The sequence below is a fragment of the Sinohyriopsis cumingii genome, chromosome 9 (assembly GCF_028554795.1).
Source record: "Sinohyriopsis cumingii isolate HCF-2022 chromosome 9, ASM2855479v2, whole genome shotgun sequence".
NCBI lineage: Eukaryota > Metazoa > Mollusca > Bivalvia > Unionida > Unionidae > Sinohyriopsis > Sinohyriopsis cumingii.
In genome coordinates, this window is record NC_142969.1 from 76,884,567 (window position 1) to 76,905,656 (window position 21,090).

Consider the following 21,090-nt stretch of genomic DNA (forward strand, 5'->3'; position numbering starts at 1 on the left):
ACCATAATCACATTTCTCACAGTAATATCTGTATCCCAGGAATCCGGTGATACTGGTAATGGTATCGAAATGGTCATCGTGATAATAAACATGAATGTATTTTCCGTCCTTAAAATCTTGGCCTCGAAACAACAGAGGCCCGCGCATTTCTTGAGGGTGCACTTTCAAGGTGTATCGTGGAGCTAGGACATCTTGCGATTTTTGCATCTCAGGAATGCCACAGGGTGTGTCTTTGGACAGGCCAGCTTGTTGCAACAGGAGTTCTGCTTCGTTTCGTTGTTTGGTTCGGTTCGATTTTCGAATGTTCTCCCAGGTTCTTTTCCATTCTACCGTGTCGTTCTTGTTGGCATAGGTTCGTCCCACCACGATGGCACGGGCTAAACACATCTGGTCTTGAGGGTTGTTAATTCGGACGAGACTTGTTTTGGTGTTGCGAAGGTCGTCCACCAATAACATCTTTTTGCGTCCAGTCCCTTGAGGAGGAGAGACCTGGGTCATGTCCAGTGTGGCTTTACCATCGGTGATGTCAAACTGAGCATTAGATTGTTGTACGTGTTGAATCTTGTCCATGACTTTGGAAGCAGTCAATTCTGCAGGGGTGCTAAACTCGATCCAAACAGGGGATTTCAAACCGTCGTGTTGTATGGAAAGTCTCAAGCGATCGTCTTCTTTGGGTTGACATTGTCGCTTGAGTGCAGTGAGCAAAGAATAGCACACCCCAGTGATAAACACTTCTGCTATCTCTAACGGCACTTCAGCCTTGAAATCTTTAAACTTCACTGTGTATTTGTAAGCCGTGGTTCTAAATTTTCTAGAGGAGCGCTTTTCCGTCTCTCGAATGGAATAGTATTTTTCAGGGTTGACTAAGGGTGGTAAACTTGGTTTAGAGGGTTTGGATTCTGGTTCACTCATGTCCTCTTCAAAATCACTGGCATGAATTTGTGCCAAGATTTCAGCCCTGGTACGAGGCGATAGATCACGTTTCTGCCTCTTACTTTCTTCTTCTTCTTTCTTCTCAAATGAATAGGATCGTTTCATCTTGAGTGAAAAACGTCAAATGACTCAAGTTTAAACACCATAGACTAATTTATAGTCATGGCAGACCAGCGTATATAAAAGGGTGTGTGTCTTGTCCTTTTCACTATTCATTTCACTCTCAAGCCGAGCACAACGATGGAAGAGACTAACCAAATCGAACGTTTCGTCAGAGCTTTGCGAGGGGTCATTAGAAAATTCTCTGCAGACCAGCCCACGGACTACTCTCCTTCCTTTCGAGATAAAAGTCAAGATACTTGCTATATCTGTCAGAAGAAAGGGCATTGGTCTTCAGAGTGTCCAGACCGTCAAAAAAGAACAAAAACAGGGGCTAAAAAAGACAAAAGTCAAGATACCTGTTATTATTGTAAAGAAAAAGGACATTGGTCTCCAGATTGCCCAAAAAAGAAACAAGAGGAGTCAGAAGAAAAGAGAAATTCTTCAGAAGAAGAGAGGGATTATTCGGAAGAAGAGAGGGATTTTTCAGAGGAAGAAAGCAGACAGGTGAAGAAAAAGAAACAGGAGAAGAAAAGAAGAAGGGAAGAAAGTGAGGAGGAAGAAGAAGAAAAGAGCGTGACGGTGAAGAAATTGAAAAAACAGAGAGACTAAATAAGGAGAAAGAAGAAGTCAATGAACTTTTTGTTAAAGTGTTCTGTTATGAATTGTGAATTGGATTGTAACAATGGATAAAAGAATAACTTAATGATATAAGGTAAGTGTCTTTGAGTTAAAATAAGAAGCTACACTCACGCACTCATACAAAGACACGTACTATAGGGGGTAAAATGGGCTGTTTACTATTTATTTTTTTTTTTTGAGTTATTGGCAAATTGAAAGGCTATCTCTTTTCGAGAGACGTGGGTGGCCCTGAAAAGGGCCTTTTTTCTTTATGGTGTAGGGGGTGATTTTAAGCAATCAACTTTAACTGCCTTAAGCCTTTGCCACGGCCAAGGCCTACTTCTGGACTGCGTAATGTTGATGATGATGATTGGGTTGAAATCACTAAGGGTGGTACGGTAGGCTTAGTCACAGGGTTAACGTGTTTAGCTCGGGAAGGTCGTATTCTCTTCGGTCGTAATAAAGAAGTCTGATACATTTGTTTCAGACTTCTTAACTCCGCTAAAATGTCCAACAGTACCGTGACCGTTTGATTTTCACCCTCTTGTTTCTTTGCTGCTACTTCTTCTTGCTGTTGTTGCTGTTGTTTTTTTCTTACCTCTTCTTCTTGCTGCTGTTGCTGTAGGAGAAAAGCTTGTTCCGCTTCCTTTTGTCGTTGTATAAATTTCTCCAATTCTTCTTTCTGTCTCTGTCTAAAATTCTCCACTTGCGGTAATGAAGAAGGTAACGAAGGTTCCGGAACAAATTCTTGCGAGGAGAGAAAATCCACAAAATCCCAATTCACCTCTTCTGAAAGTAAGTCCGGGTTCCCTTGGGCGGTCTCCCCTGCTGGTGCACCCCAATGGATCGTTTTCTGAGTTTCCGTCATGTTGAATCACTGTCGCATAAATTGACTGCACACAAGCGCTAGCGAATCTATATAGACCACGTGACGTCACAGACTGCTCTCTTCGGATTGGATGCGGGCTGACTGAATTTTGTAACGCGTGTTCGGATTGGTGAATGAACTCAATCCGTTTCAATCCTACCTCTACCTATAAATAAGCGCAGTTCACTGCATTGATTCACCTGTTCTCGTCGCTTCAAGATGTGGACCGATGTGCAATCTTCTACGCTTGTGTCTTCCATGATGTTCCGGACAGACATACCCATGTATGTCCGATCCAAGTGAACCGTTGTCCACAGGACAGACACCAGTCTGTGGATACGTAGGATCTACGTAGAAAGACAAGGATGCCTCAAAAGAGTCCTGATTTACGGGCCAACAGTGAGACGCAGCCTAAGGACAAGAAGAAGACCAATGCGGTGCCCTTTATGTTAATGGATACATTAACATAAACCCAAAGGCCCTTTTCAGGGCCAGCCATATTTCTTGAAAAGAGAATGACTTTTCAATTGCCTACCCCTTTTTTAAAGTTTTAAAAAAAAAAAAAAATCCCATGTTCAATTCCCCTTGTCCCTAGACAAGCCCAAACTCTATTCCTCATGTTAATTTCCCTTGTCCCTAGACAAGCCCAAACTCTATTCCCCATGTTAAATTCCCATTGTTCCTAGAGTGGCCCAGCGTTTTTCTCCATGTTAAATTTCCATTGTCCCTAGAGTGGCCCGGGGGGGGGTCTGTAATGCTAATTCCCATTGTCCCTAGGGTGGCCCCTTTCACTACTTCTCTCTCTCTCTCTCTCTCACACACACACACACACACCATAATCATCAGTGGTTAATCAGTGGTATAGAGTATCAGCTATTCTCCTTTCCTACTGTTCTTTTCTTTCTTCTTCTCAATTATTATCATCATCATAATAAATAGTACAACTCTCATACAAGTATCATAGTTTCTTCTCCACTATTATTTTCTGTTATGAGAAAATACCAGTACAAACAACAGATAATCTTACCAGGTGGCAACCTCTAGAAAATCGACGAAACACATTTCTTTTAATGTACCGGGTCCAGCATTAGTCTTTCATATCAACCGTTATTTCTACTATCCGAACTTTAATTACATATTTCTGTTCTGCATATTTATATAAAATTATAAAATGATACAATCTGAAATAAAAAGCAAGCAAAACATTGTATCTTGTGAAATTACTTTCATCATGTTAGTCAGCCCGTGGTAGAATGGGCTACTTCCGTCTGGTGGATTCTAATTGAAAGGGTTTCTGACCGTAATGGTAAAAATAAAGGTTAATTCACCGGATTGGATTAATTTGCACTCCTTGTGTTCATTTATATTACCGATAAGGTGATTTCATGTTGTCATAGATTTCGCCGTACTTAATTTGATAGGACGTCAGACTCCTGTGGTCGATACAATAGCTAGAGATGCCTTCAACGAGGATATTAGCTATGAAATTCTTCTATAGCTGCCATTGAGGCAGTACGGGTAATTACCAAATTTATTAACCATATACATACATACATACATACATACATACATACATACATACATACATACATACATACAGTTTAAAAACCAATGTAGAGTCATGCCGTCAAGCAATGGGCAAAGCGGTTAGTTTAGTTTTTACCGACACATTTTATGTTATCAGCAGCGGTAGATATTCCTTGATTCCAAATGCAGACCGACAGAAGTATCATAAGTGGACTCCATCACACCTAGCGCTTTTTCTTCAGTGAATAAATTAGTAAGTAATAGTTTTGCCAGATAATAAGATCACTCGTAACTACGTGCTGGATGATTATCTCCTCTTGCCAATTATGGCTTATCATTCGACAATAGACGCCATATTACTGCACTAATTCGGAAAGAAAAGGTTGCAAAAAGGTCAAGATGGCTTTAGTGTGCATAATTTATTTTCTCTTATCTGAAGTTCTTTTTCGTGTGTATCATCAAATGAAATAAAGTCCAAATCGTCATTATCAACAACTTCACTGCCACACTACCAACAACAACAAAATCTGGCGCCGACACTTACTATGTTTAGTATTTTCCGCCGGATGTGATCTTGTGGGAAGAAATCTTGTTTATTTGCCACTTAAAAAATACATTTCCATACCTACACTACTGAAACATTTGCAGCTTAATACAGTAATTAGTATTTATAAATGACCTCTCAAAATAAACATCAATAGAATTCATTAGACTTGGAAAATAAATATAGAATCGCCGCAAAAGGGTTCACGAAAAATGAAAGCTAACGTGTTTTAATCAAATACAGAACCATTATAGCGACGTAACACAAAACTTATCTTACAATATTTTTATGGAAATATTGACGCATTATAGCAGAAGTATCCACAAAGGTGGGGGGGGGGGCAGTTATTATGTACATTTGAGAGAGTGGCGTATGTAAGGTGAACTTGTTTGCATTTAAAACATGCACAATGGAGAGAATGTTGGTACACCTATATGCTACATTAATGTAATGTGGATGATATTTCTTTGGATATTGCACTTTTGGAAATTGTACATGATCTAAGAACACTGGTAAATAAAATGACTGCTCCCTTGTGATAATAAAGTCGGCCTGAATTAGTCTAAAGTACACTATGCGTAGCAACTATTAAAATACTGAAAATGAATTTGGCTAGACTAGAAAATACCAACTCCTGAAAGTGCAATGAATGAATTACCAAATATATAAAATGTAAAAAAAGTTATTGTCTTTTACCTCTGAAATTTAGGAAGTGAAAATGGACAAGTGGAACTAGCACTTTTTTGAAGGGTGCACATCTGGAGTATGGCCAAGCTGTATACTCTATAACCCATATTACACCCATCAAACATACACCAAAATAAATGGAATTAAAGGGTCTTTGAAATGTATCTAAGTTATACAAAGTCTATTTTAAATAGCCAGTATAACAAGAGAGGAAAGCCGGGGAAATTCTTTTTCTTTAAAATTCTAACCCTTATGCAAAATACGAAACTGTAGAGCGCCACCTAAGGAGCGAGATGCACATTATTCCACACAAAAAAATGTAAAAAATTTTTAAGGTTACGCACATTTAAAAATATTGTCACAAGCAAATAACTTGTGGTTTCAAGACAGATATTGAATGCATCATAAATGAGATGTTAAAAGGTTTATACTTTCTTTTGACCAAAGTTGAATTTGCTTGGTGATGACTGAGTGATTAGCTAAACCAGAAATACATGGAATCCCGTGTGCCTGGTTAAAGTCAAAAAGGCAAGGTTATTGCAGAGTCATCCTTGGGGTGGGGGTGGGGTTTGGGGCGATTGCAGCACATCAACCCAACTCTGGCTGCATAAAGAAGAGTAAATTTAGGTGTCCACAGTAAACACACTAAACAAAGGGGAATCCTAAAAGAGTAAAATCATTAAAATGCAAAGCCAGTTAGATGTATAATGTACTCTTTTAAAATGCAAAAAAAAAAAAAAAAAAACATTTCGTTTTTTTAATTTATAATGTACTCTTTTTCAAAGTTCAAGCACTTTTCAGCTTCAACATCAGCACGGGATGCGCATCAGGCCAGAAGGTTGCATCCTCGAGACCGCCTAAGAACTTAGAGATCTTGAACAGACTTAAGAATTAGGATGACAGATGAACTTTTCACAAACGTTGGTGCTGCAAATATAATCATGGCGAGCCAGCTTCCATGGGATAGATATTTGCTGATACGTACTGCATGGTGACAGGTGGATTGAGAGATCCGTAATGCGTTGTACCCGAACCAATCGAGGCCTTTTTGTGATCATTAGCGCTTGTTGTTATTGGTTATAGCGGGCGCAAGCACCATCGCTGAGACCATTGCAACTCGTCGATGGAGATGGCTCGGCCACCTCTGCAGAATGCCCCCTGACTCACTACCAAGGGTGGCACTGAGATGGACTCCACATGGGAAAAGGAACCGTGGCAGACCCAAAGAGACCTGGCGCCGAACCGTGGAGCGAGAACTCAAGACCAGAGGCCTCACCCTGCAGACCGCCCCCATAACAGCAGCCGACAGACCAAAATGGTGCTCCTTTGCTGTCGCCTCAAGCACCAGACGGCGCAGAGAGGATTGATTGATTGATTGTTATTGGTTATGCCAACCATGATGAACCGATTACTTGTGACATTATTTTCCCTCATGGAATCGCCTGAGTGGCAAACTTTTGGTCATCGTTGAGACAGCGCGATCTGACGGTATCTAAACCGGGTACCTCAATCGCCATACTTTACTTACGATCGCATCATCGCTCGGCCATTTCCGTCAGGTTGTGAAATAACTTCGGAAGTAGTTGTGCTTGGTAATTTGGCTGTGGTGGACTGCACGCCATATGCTATGACTACAAGGACCGAGAAGAATGACTTTGTTTCCTTACATAGTGTTCCATGTAAACGAAAGTTGTAAAGAATATAATTCTCAATGGAGACGAACTACATCTTAACTTCTTTTCTCGACCGAACAGAAAAGGTCCACGATGCTCCTGTGGTAGCTTTGTCTCTTTGTTTACCGTACCATGTTAACAAAGTAGTTCCGAATTCGGCGAATTAAATCCGGTTTAGATATTGGGCATTTACGATACGAGAGTGCTACCTGAGCAAAACGATTGTAACAGTATGAATTTTGCAGATGTGCATATCTCATTGTGACACATGGCAATCTTAAGTTAATATATGTGATTTTGCACGGAATTAAGTCCATGACATCTATAAGGATACAGTACTTTAATGTGTCTCGTGTGTGCATGATTGATTCTTAATGAAGCTCCGTTTGATATCTGCATCAGGCAAACTGGTCAAGATACGGTGAAATGGTTATATGTATCGAAAATTGCCAAAGATTGCGATGTTGCGGAAACAGCGTAAGCACTTCCTGAAATATTTGTCTTAAGTTGAAACTTTGCAGAAATCGGTTTATTAATGGTTTATTTATTTAGGACTTCCAAAACCCGGGAGTGGCATGTGCATGTGTTAATAATAGCTGTAAAATGAACCTAAATTCCGATTTGGCAAGCTAATCTTTGAGGGTGGGTCTCCCAGGCGAAGTCTCGTATTTTATAATGTTTTACACCACAAAATTATTCAATCTAGTGTAAAGATCTTTACTCCAAGGGAGTAGGAAGTACTTTCTCGTAACAAATGTCGAAGGGACGTGTTTTGGGAGACACGTAAACAAAGACAAAAAGAGACGATTCTGCTAAAGGGGAAGAGAGCAGGGAACAGTGTCTCAATTGTATACCTTATTTTTCTTTGACACGAGCCTTAAGATAATTGTTTGAATTGACTTGCTTAAATGTAATAGGAATCGTGTATGCTAAGAATTTCTTATTATTAAATTATATGATGTTTATGCTGATGAATTTTTACCAAGTAATTAAGTTAAGGCAAGAAGTGGTTTTTGCTTAATTCATCTAAGATGTGAATTTTCTTAACCTATTACCCGGCTGTATTAGCATTGGAGCAGCAGTGCGAACCATACGGCTGTATATTATCGGCCTTATGTGCACAGGTGTCTGACATTAGTCAAGATAGTGATTAACAGTTCACACTGCAGAGGCCTATTTGTTATTAACGAGAGTAGAATGTGCTATCGATAAAAGTAGTAACGTTGGGTAATGTTGGCTGCATGTATTAGAGGATTACATGAAGTTACCTGTTCTATGAAATGTGTATAGAAGAGATGGTGTGAACACAAAATACGGTACAGAATGCAAGGTTGTGACCCGAAACCATGTTAGCATTTGGCGCCTGTTTGTAATACTAAATGGCTAAATTCTGAAGTGGACGAGAGATGGACTGTTGGTTCATTCCAGGAAACTATTTAGAGCAAAAGGTTTAGCTGCATTTATTTTATTTATCAGGAAAATAGCTGCAACGTCGCAACTTCGGATAGTAAAAATTCCACATTGAATAGAAAGGATCTCTGGCGAATTAAATAATCCAAGCCTGAACGAAGAGCGAAGACCAGAGGGAATAGTTGTTGCTGTAGAAGTCTACTCCAACTTCAAGTTACGTTACGTCTGACCACTCCGGTGACCTAAGGAGTTAGAACGTTCGCTTCGGATGCGAGAGGTCGAGGGTTCGAACTCCGGCCGAGTCATACCAAAGTCTTATAAAAATGGTACTTGCAGCCGCCTAGTTTGGCGCTCAGAATTAAGAAGTTATCACTAGGACTGGTCGACCTGGTGTCAGGGTGATGTGACTGGGTGGGACATGATGATACATGTCTGCGGCATGATGCCCCAGTATAAACTGCCGCACTGCAGACATCGTAGCGATATGACTGAAAAATTGTCAAAGCTACGTTAAAAATCTAAATCTCTCTCACACACACGCGCGCGCGCGCGTTACTTCCAGCGGGTTGTCAGTCGTACAATTAAGTTCGAAACGTTCAGTTGACTAATGATGACAAATTGTTGTATCTTAGTAAACGGAACTGCTAACTGCATTTTAGCACTTTGAATGAATTTATTTTCTAGTAGAGGTGTTTTTTTTATAATTGGTCTTGTACAATTTTATCTGTTTATCTAATTGATTAAATTGTTATATTCTGTATACGGGGATCCATGTTGTTCTATTATATATCTCTTCTGAGATCTAACTATTCCATCCATTATTTTCACATTTCTATAATCGCTCCATACCCAGGTAGACCGTCATTGAGACAGCCATAACTACCATTTTAAGGCAAAAGCCACCACAGTGATGAGACAGCCATAACTACTATTTTAAGGCAAAAGCCACCACAGTGATGAGACAGCCATAACTACCATTTTAAGGTAAAAGCCACCACAGTGATGAGACAGCCATAACTACCATTTTAAGGTAAAAGCCACCACAGTGATGAGACAGCCATAACTACCATTTTAAGGTAAAAGCCACCACAGTGATGAGACAGCCATAACTACCATTTTAAGGTAAAAGCCACCACATTGATGAGACAGCCATAACTACCATTTTAAGGTAAAAGCCACCACAATGACGAGACAGCCATAACTACCATTTTAAGGTAAAAGCCACCACAATGATATTCAATACACATTTTTGAAGCCGACACTCATTCTAAGATAATGGTAACAACTTTTTGTGCTAAAGACACTTTCTAGACAATTTTTTCTCACATTAAAAAGTAAAATGACAGGTATACGGGCTTAAAGATTTGAGGCTAAGGTGTCTGTTTTAAAAGGTTTTTGTCCTTGTTTTCTTTGTGTTTCGATACGCAGGGTCAAAGAGTACGTGTGACATGCACACGGATGTGACAGTTGTGATCAGTCAGAAGAATTACAGATATATTTGTCAGATTTGAGTATTTTTTAAAAGCACGATTTTGATTTAGACTACCGGGTTTCAGAAATAAAACCACATGTTCTAAGATGCATTATTTTTTTAACTTTGTTTTATTTTCAAATTTTATTTTATTTTCATTTTTTACCGTAAGTTTTACATCCTACATCACGACGAAACCTTTAAAAAAAATATTTTCTTCTCATGGGACACATATCTCATTAAATCATAAAATGTAATTTCATAGCCCAAAATGCAGACGACTACAATTATAAGTACTGTTACGTTTGAGAAGCATGGGAATAAAATTCGGATGTTTGAGTCATCATATCGCATACATACATGTATTTGCTAGCTCTACTTTTATGTTCAATAAAGGTTAAAATATATTAATTAATACATTTATTGACTTGTATGTTTTTTCTTCTTCACTTTATTATAACACGCACTTGTACATAAATAAGTATAAACAATTACTGGCAAATCTTTTTTATGCTGGCCGGTACCTTTATCCTGTGTACGCTTGCTTGATTGTGTCGCCATAATACATGTAATGTAAAAAGTACAATAAGGTATAACGGTACCAATTGCGCAAGTCCAGGTGGGCGGAGCTTAAGGTGTATGGAACATTGTATTCAGAATTAAAGAACAAAACTAGCTGTGATTGGTGCATTATGTAAGACTTGTACTTTCTGTTTGGCTTAAAAAAAAGTTGAGCCTCTTGGCAACATGTGAGTTTGTGTTAATTTCTATCTAGATCATATTTTGTATTTTTTATGATTTTTTTTAAATATGGTACACATGACTGAAAATGTGCTTGTTGTGACTAGATAACTCTTACCCCTGTCTAGTTCCAGTAGAGTTATCTCTCTTAAATGCAATGGAGTACCTGGTTATGTCATTGTCAAATTGACAATCTAGCATTGTTCTATATGACAGCGTGTGACATGCATGCCCAAGTAGGACAGAAAGTATATTTATTTCACAAAACATTAGCATTGAGGTATATGGAAAAACAATTGGTACCGTGATACCTAAAGGAAAGAATAGCCTCACAGTGTTTCCATAGAAACGCATGCATGTGGGCGGCATTTATGAACTATACTAGTTTGATGTAGGAAAACAAATGTATGCTGAACACTTTTGGTCAAATATTGAAAGTTCTTTAAGAATAAAATGTATGAAATCTTTAGAAAATAGCACAAGATGGCTTTGGATGGGGACTTTTGATAACTATAGCTATGATAGATATAGACTTGTGTTACCTGATGCCTTTATGTATGTGCTGTTACCTCCTAGATTGGAATGCATGCAACAAAATAAGTTATGTAAACATAATATAGTTGATTTTGGCCAAATATTGGCTATTGTACCTGCAAAAGATGAAAAATCATGTGTACATAAACAACTATCTTGTTCTTGTAAGGCATGCCATAAACCAGGATAGAGAACACTCTAAGTACACTTGTAGATAGATCACTTGTACCATGTGGGATGTTCTGGCATGAGTAATTTTTAGGTAATTTATTAAGGATTTGGTATTCCTTCCCATTTTGATTTGAATTGTCCTGCTCTAATTGTCCTTTTTTTTACACTTTCCTGCTTTGAAATTGTTCATGTAGTTAGTTCAGTTCTTTTGCATTCCCTTTTGTTGAAGTAGCAGTGAATACCAACAAACAAGACCAGTTTCCTTAAGTCAGCATTTCCCATTGGCACTTGTATAAGCCCAATTATAATCTACTATTGACTTTCAATTAATCCTATTTCTTTCTGTCAAGCTGCTCCTGTGGAATTTCCATGTTTGGTCCAACATTACAGAATGATAACCATTTTAGTCACACAGTGCGTATTCATTCCATTCAAATCCACACTGTTCTTGAAACTTTGAATCCCATCGCAAGAATCCAAATTGGCATGAGATGATATCTGCATGGTTATGGAAGGCTGCACTCTACATGCCGGCATTGTAGAAAATATGAACTATGTGATATGAAAGAGCTGCGTCATCTTAGAAATTAAAATTACATGACTCTTGAGGTCTCCACTAAACATAGGAGTCTAAATGTTAGGTTCTCACTTTGTCAGTAATGTATTTTGAGATAATTTAATTGCAATGAAGTTAATACAGGTTGTTGATGAACTCATCTATATTACATGGATAATGTATTCAAGGTTACCACACCTTATGTATATCATTCAGTTATCTCCCTTACACCAGTCATAACATTTCAAGGAAATAAAATCTCACATTTTCAGTGACTGATTATGAAAATAAAGAGAAGATTTGTGAAGTAGTATATTAGCCCTCAATCTTGATGCAAATGTAAGTAGAAGCAATTTGATAATTTCTCACAGTAAAGTTTACAAGTTTAAAAACTGATAAGGTATGTTCTGCTTGGCTCTGAGATAAGTTTCTCTCTATCTTATGCCAATTATTATTAAATTCTTATGTAGAAGAAATATACTTTATATGTATCTATATTATCTAAATTATTCACCCTTTTATATTAGATGGAAATGAACACAACTTCACTTGAAATTTGGGTCCTGTAAGGGATGTTATAGCACAGTTGCCTTTGGGCTGTCCTTGGACCTGTTGGGCCCTGCCCCATATATTTGTCCAAGGTAAGGTCATCAAACTTTCACTTCTCATTTTTCGCATTGCTGATTTTGCCACCTTTAATTCCTTTATCATAAGCTACCTCTCCCTTTTAGACAAACACTTTCCTCCTGTTTTTAACTCCATTTGATGTGCTATACTTAGTGTTTATATTTGGCATTTTTCTGTATTTTATTCCCCTAATTTCACCTCCCAATCCAAACATAACCACTTAGAAGCTGCAATTTACTATATTTGGTGACTGACTGGCTTATTGAAACAATTTTATTCACATTACAAAGGAGGAAAGCTTACTATTTGTGTTACAAAGAGGATGGGTAGGTGGACCTTTGTGTGAGGACTGGTGGTTAGTGACCTCTTGTATCTGTAGATAGTGTAAAGTGGTCAAAGCTTATACTTTATAATACGATTGGGTCATGTCCACCTGTCTCTGATGTTAAGTTCTGCACCTACCAAACAAATATAAATTCCTTTCTTTTAGGTGAATTGTACATTTTGAAGTAGGACAGGTGCATACTATTTGGTACATTGACCTTTGACCTAGTTATTACATAATATGATATAATGTGATTTATCCCATATCACCTATGTGAAGTTCAATAATTGCTGATATGAATAAGATACAACTCATAGTTGAAAGAATTCATTTTATTTCAAAAGATGATTTTGATGGTGAAGCAAAAGTATGAAAACAATAGTTCAAACAGCTCAATGACATTTCTATACACATTCATATAAGACATAGGTTAGTACCTCATCAAATTGTTTTTCACAAGTGAGACTAAGTATATTTGTTACTTATACAGTCCCGAACTATTTCACAGATTATTGGAAAAATTAAGGTTTGCTATAGGTATAACGGTACCAATTGCGCAAGTCCAGGTGGGCGGAGCTTAAGGTGTATGGAACATTGTATTCAGAATTAAAGAACAAAACTAGCTGTGATTGGTGCATTATGTAAGACTTGTACTTTCTGTTTGGCTTAAAAAAAAGTTGAGCCTCTTGGCAACATGTGAGTTTGTGTTAATTTCTATCTAGATCATATTTTGTATTTTTTATGATTTTTTTAAAATATGGTACACATGACTGAAAATGTGCTTGTTGTGACTAGATAACTCTTACCCCTGTCTAGTTCCAGTAGAGTTATCTCTCTTAAATGCAATGGAGTACCTGGTTATGTCATTGTCAAATTGACAATCTAGCATTGTTCTATATGACAGCGTGTGACATGCATGCCCAAGTAGGACAGAAAGTATATTTATTTCACAAAACATTAGCATTGAGGTATATGGAAAAACAATTGGTACCGTGATACCATAAATACAAACTTATATCTAGCAGTTAAATGCGTTATGGTCAGGGCCGGCGCTACCATATAGGCTAGGCAGCCGCATACGGCGCTAATTTCAGGGGGCGCATTTTTAAATTTTTTTATTGTTTATAAATTTGGAAATTTATATTTTCCGGGGGGCGCCAGAATCTAACCTTGCCTAGGGCGCCAGATAGTCTGGCCGGGTCTGGCGCCGGCCCTGGTTACGGTAAGCTAATAAAATGCAGTTGATTTTATAAGTCGTATTTTACAATTGTTGTAGCTGCAAATGGGCCGATAATTGACGTTCCGTTATACTCAGCATTACGAGGTTAGTGTTAGGACTGGTCGGCTCTGGTGTCATGATAATGTGACCGGGTGGGACATCATGTTTGCGGCATGATGACCCAGTGCGAGACGTTACTATAAACTGCCAGACTACAGACATCGTAGCGATATGACTGAACAATTGTTAAAGCTTTGTTAAAAATCCTAATAACACACACACACACACACACACACACACACACACACACATTCTGAGATAAAGCCTTATACTACCTATACTACCCAAAGTCTAAATCAATATTTCTACAGACAAATTGATTGTTACATATAATTGTTAAAAAACAAAGAGACTTAATGACAAATAATTTACTAACAATATGTTATGTTAAAAGTGTGGACGACTTGATCCCAGTGTGTTTATTTGATTCTTAACTCCCTTGTCGGCGAAAAGCCAAAACAAACATTGTTTATACATTCGCTGATTACAAAAATGGTCACGCTGCTTTAAGTTTTTTTTCCACACATATGAAGACGTGATCAATATGTAACTTTAACGTACCTCTAGAACTTGACCAATCAGACATTGTTAAATTGACACACCTTTAAAATTTGCGACGGTGAATTTGACTGTATTTTCATATACGATGCAAATTAGCGTTGAGGGATTCCATTTTCGTTGAAATATGTCCGGATGACAACGCTTCCTAACAAACTGAGTCCGGATTAATGAGTGTGTGTGTGTGTGTGTGTGTGAGAAATTTTGATTATAAAACATGTTATCGTGTAAATTTCCAGCACTGAGCTTAACAATGCAATCATGTAACTGCTTTGGAGGATCTATGTGTGTGTTTGTGTGTGATTTGGATTTTTAACATAGCTTTAACAATTTTTCAGTCATATCGCTACGATGTCTGCATTGTGGCAGCTTAAAGTGAAGCCTAGCACTGGGGCATCATGTCGCAGACATGTAGCATGATGTCCCACCCAGTCACATTATCCTGACACCAGGCCGACCATTCCTAATACTAACCTATTAATGCTGAGAGCCAAACGAGGCAGCTGTTAGTACCTTTGGTATGACTCGGCCGGGGATCGAACCCACGACCTCCTGCAACCGAGGCTGACGCTCTAACCACTAGGCCACCAGAGCGGTCTAACTGCTTTGGTATGTTAGCTTGAGTTTTTGTTAGCTCGTTGTGTCTGTCTGTGAAGTGTGCCATGAATTTAACTCAGTTTACTTAATAATTAACTAATAATAATGTCATGAATGGATTTTCTGTGTCATTATCTAAAAATTCAAGATTCTCAGCAGTGATCAGCCAAAATAATTCTGAAAATGACGGGAAAATATTCCTCGCTCATTTTTTTTTAAAAGAGTAATTACTGTTTAGACCAAAAATGCGTACTAACATAAAATGAGTGACTTTCCCGTGTGAAAATTTGTGACGTTTAAAATGTTCTTGCTGAATCTGAGATAAGAAGTGGACTTTAAATTCAATAATACACAAATTACAATGTTTGCCATTAAGAAAAAAGACTAATGGGTGTTGAGGTAATTGAGTCTAGGCTTAGGCGCTCATTCAATCGAAAGAATATAAGTGTGGTTTGTAAGTTAAATGAAGCAGACACTCAAGTAAACATGATGGGAATACTGTCTCATTGCGTAATTAATAAAGTCATATTGGCAATAACAATTAGTATATCGAGCAACACTTCACTTTGTAAAGAATTCAAAATCATATTAGTAATCTTTAAATCGAGCGACGACTGGAGCGTCCTGAACTTGCAATATTACTGAATCATCAAAGTGTATCTGAGAATTTCGAACTCATTTCTATCCCGAGAAAAGCGTGGGACCCAGTCTACCCGCATTGTCGTCAGTCAAGTAATTATAATACGTGAACCAGTCGTATCAGTCACCACTGAGGTTTGTCTTTTCGGAAATTATAGTTAAAAAATTCAGACTCCTTTGGTCCAGAACATTATTTTAATTAACACAAAATTGGAACGCGAACAAGACAGGCTATTGAATGTTCCAAACGAATTTGAGACCTGATACAGTATTCTGAAGCAGAATAGTTAGTACAATTGGCCGCAACTTGTGGCAAATGACCATAATCCCCGTGTACTCAGTTTTTACGGAAATTACCATAGCCCCCATGTACCCAATTTTACGGGTATGAAAAATCTTATACTTAAGCTGATGGGGTTCTTTTTTTTTTCATTGAAAAAGAGAAAACTAAAGTAAACATCAATCTCTGTAAAGCCTGAGACATTTTTAGGTGTGCATGGGGGTGTACGACATCTATCTAGCAAATGTATTCAGACAGGATACATACATTTTCGGACAGGAGATATAAATTCCTGAAGATATAGTTGTGCCATTAACATATGCATCAAAATATCAATTTCATCAGAGTTCGAAACTTGATGAAATAAATGTCACCATAAAAATGTCATCTCGGTTTGTTTAAAAACTGGACCTATTTGGTAAGACAAACGATTGGAGAGAATCCTCTCTTGCAAACGCAGAGTTTCATCATATTCTGACGTCTGATTGGGTGACATATATTAACTAACCAATCGGAATGAGAACTCTGAAACTGAGTTTGAAGGCGAGAAATCTTTTGTAATCACGAGACAAGTTAAAACGTTCAACTCCATCCTATAAGCCTTTACCATGTCTGACATTTTGACAGCATACTAATATATTCTCTCTCTCTCTCTCTCACACACACACACACACACACACATATTAATAAATTGCACTGCGTATCTCTATTTATCTATCCATATAACTGATTCAAGTTTTCGCTTGGCTGCATTCGATGTTTCAAGATCTCATTATTCAACTTATCTCTGTGTGGATCGTTGAATACTTAGTTGACCTCTGCCGACCTCTATTCATTTATAAAAATGAACAGGCAGCTGCTTCGTTATGCGCTCAGCATTAAGAGGTTAGTGTTAGGACTAAATCCAGATCTTACACACACACACACGCGCGCGCGCGCGCACACACACACACACACACACACACACTGATAAATATGAAGTTTAACGCATGTATTTGTATGTGCTTATTTCAAATTAAAAATGTCCCAATAGCCTGACCTGGCGTAACTTTAATGTCTTTTTTATGATTTTAGGACGATTTCTTTTATGATTTATGAGTTGTGTTAGTTATCAACGGTGGGTCATAGGCTTCCCAACCCTGGCACAGACTAGAGCAATGAAAAATATTGAATTTCTAATTACAGATGGTCCGTGAAATGTTTGCAATTTGTCATGAAAATTAAAATATGAAAGCGTCCCTTCGTTGAATGCAGGACATCACAGTTCCATTGTATAATAAAACAGTTTCGTAGTCCTGGTTCTAGTGTTAAGGTAAGTGACAAAACTATAGGGAAGACATAACACCATCATTTAAAAATGTTTTACTTAGCGTTGTGTTCAAAACACGTAAATACATAAGGCATAACTGTATTGGTGCTTGGACGTTATCGGTTTTATAAATGACGTTTGTTCCAAGTCATGCTGGACAGTGTCAGTAACATCTGTTCCTCGCAAGGCCGTAGAGAGCAATCACGGGCCTTGGGTAACAAACACCCGGGCCTCTCTTGGTTCTTGTTCAAACAACATTTTTCTTTAATAAAATTAAAAAGTGTTGTTCGGCCCGGGCCCGATTGCGGGCCATGCCCTGGGGATATATCCCGGCTTGCTACCCCCACCTCTTGTCGGCGCTGTGCCGGACACTGTCAATAGAATCTGTTCAACATAGTGCAGCTTTCCCGTGCATTTTTGTACTTACTAATAGATGTCGCTTTTAAAGTGGTTAACATTAGAAAACAAGAGTGAAAATAAATAAATATAACCGTCTATTGAGACTCTGTCATATTTATTTTTCCAACAACAACAAACAAAAAAAAAACAACAAAGAATTCAAAGGAAAAAACAGAGGAAGTGTTGGTCTAGGTCTGAGCGCTATTTGGTCTTTTAAAAAAATAACCATAGACATTCTGTTTAGTCCATTTCATGTCTACAATTTACACCTAAATGTCGATATTGTTATATATAATCGTATACTTTTGCAATGAATATTGTGAAAAACATAGATAAGCATACAATCTTCTTACATACTCCCAATGAATTTATAATATATGAAAATTATCCCTAATACCCCCCATTACTTTTACTCCCTCCCCCCGCATGTGTTGGGCATCGATAATCAGAGAGAGAGAGAGAGAGAGAGAGAGAATGGTGGGATGGTGATGATGGTAAGTAGATAGGCGTCTAATCATGATAATCTAATATTTCTAGCACTGAAAGACAAGTTACTCAGTGTTTACAAATAACTTGTTAGTCTCTAAGAGGGGAGACGGAAGTGAGACTAGCAGAGCATTCGGTGTCGACAAGTCTAGTCGGTGAAGAGAGTTGAGGAGGAGGAGGAAAAGGAGTCGAGGAAAAGAAAGTAGAGGAGGAGTATGGAGGAGTCGAAGAGAGAAGGAATTTGGAGAAAGTCGGGAGGAAGAGGAGAAGGAATTGGAAGAATAGGAGAGAAGAAGACACAGATGAGTAGAATACAAGGACAGTTGGAAAGCTATCTCACACTATTAATCAAATGATGCAATAGGCTATCACAGGGTCGCGCATAAGGAGAGTACTTGGGAAATTGTAATCATTTGATTACTGAATTGTCATTAAATTGTTGTTCGTTGAATTTCACTTTTTGCACATTCAATCATTTAACCGTCGGCATTGCTGGCTGGGGCCTTGGAGCTTTACATCTGTCTTTCACTAATTTAACTTCCAACCAAAATCGAGCCTGGGCGGGACTTCTATAATAATTGAAATAAAATATTGGAAGCACCCCACCCCACACCTACCACAGTGACGGCATAACAACCCGACACGCCACAATTAGCAAACATTAGATTGCGAAATAAAGTATCTCGGTGAAACTACGTCTATAAATGAACAGGGCTCAAATTTTATCACGCTTTCATCAGGCAGATAAAACAATTTATTTACATGCGTCTGGTGATATGATCTCTTTTAATCCTCACCCTAACTAACACAAAAAATGGAAGGTTTTGAACCGATAGATGAAAACAAAGTTGTAATGTGTAACGAATATCATTTGAAACGATAACAGTGTTCAAAATTAGAAGTCTAATTGTACTTGTCATTGAGCATTATCCTTAGCTGAGAATGAAAGAGATATAAATTGCGACCTTCGCTCTCTTATTTTCGACGTTTAACGTTCGTGCCGACGTTGATGATGTAATACGATTCCAGATCGCGGATATAGACGTGTACAATATAATGGAATCCTTAAAATAAGACATGTACGATACGATGGTATCCTTAAAATAAGACGAACTACAAAGAATATCCGCTACAAGTGTTCAAAATATTGCTTAGCTCATCCCCAATGTGAAGACGTCATTAATTTAAATTTATGTGCCGTTTGACGTCCAAATAAGCATGCATGTCTTGCTGATTAACATCTGAATAAGCAGGTGCGTCGTGCTGTGCTAACATCTAAATAAGCAGGCGATTCGTACTGTGCTGACTAACATCTAAATTAACAGGCGAGTCGTGCTGTGCTAACATATAAATTAGCAGGTGCGTCGTGCTGTGCTGACTAACATCTAAATAAGCAGGCGAGTCGTGCTGTGCTGATTAGCATCTACATAAGCATGCGAGTCGTGCTGTGCTAACATATAAATTAGCAGGTGCGTTGTGCTGTGCTGACTAACATCTAAATAAGCAGGCGAGTTGTGCTGTGCTGATTATCATCTAAATAAGCAGGCGAGTCGTGCTGTGCTAACATATAAATTAGCAGGTGCGTCGTGCTGTGCTAACATCTAAATAAGCAGGCGATTCGTACTGTGCTGACTAACATCTAAATTAACAGGCGAGTCGTACTGTGCTAACATCTAAATTAGCAGGTGCGTCGTGCTGTGCTGACTAACATCTAAATAAGCAGGCGAGTCGTGCTGTGCTGATTAGCATCTAAATAAGCAGGCGTGTTGTGCTGTGCTAACATATACATTAGCAGGTGCGTCGTGCTGTGCTGACTAACGTCTAAATTAGCAGGAAGTCGTGTTATGCTGATTAGCAACTAAATTGGCAGGTGTGTCGTGCTCTACGGAGTAAGATCCAAATTAGCAGGCGAGTCATGTTGTCATGATTAACATCTAAATAAGGATACATGTCGTGTTATGCCGATTAACATCACTCATAACCAGTCGAGTCGTGCTGTGGTGATTAGCATTGAAATATTTCGGTGCGTCTCACTATGCTAACATCTAAATTAGCAAATGTGTCGTGCTGTGCTAACTTCTAAATAAGCAGGCATGTAGGGCTATGGTGATTAACATCTCAATAAGCATGTGTATCGTGGTGTGCTGAATAATATCTAAAAATGCAGGCGTGTCCTGGTGTGCTAAATAACATCTAAATAAGCATGCGTGTCGTGGTGCGCTAGCTAACATCTAAACAGACAAGCGTGTCGTGCTGTACTGACTACGAAGCGTGAAATCACTTTTCCTTGCGGTTTTAATATTTTTGCAGTCTTCGCCTTATCATATCGCGGACGTGCGTTGAAACGGTCTGAAATCTTGGCTCTTGAAATTCTTTGTACTGCGCCTTTTTTCAACAACGCATCGTGTAGCAAACGTCCACGCCCTATAACGTTATGGAAGTTAACGCTAATGTCGAGCATCAAAAGCAAGAGGTGTCATCACACAGAAACACACGGAAGCAAATACTGTTTTATATTAGAGGCAGTGTGTGCGTCCAATGTATCAGAAATTCCGTGATATAATACGTTTTAGAAGTATTAGAATAATGCGACAGAACTATTAAACTTAGATTACGTAACAAACTATTTGGGGTTTTCAACAACATGATGTAAGAACTACTCTAGCGCTAAAATCTGATATAACTGCTCGAATTTGAGAATTAGACAAGCAAGATGATTTTTTCTTTTACTTTAACACATTTAGTTCCATTTGAAG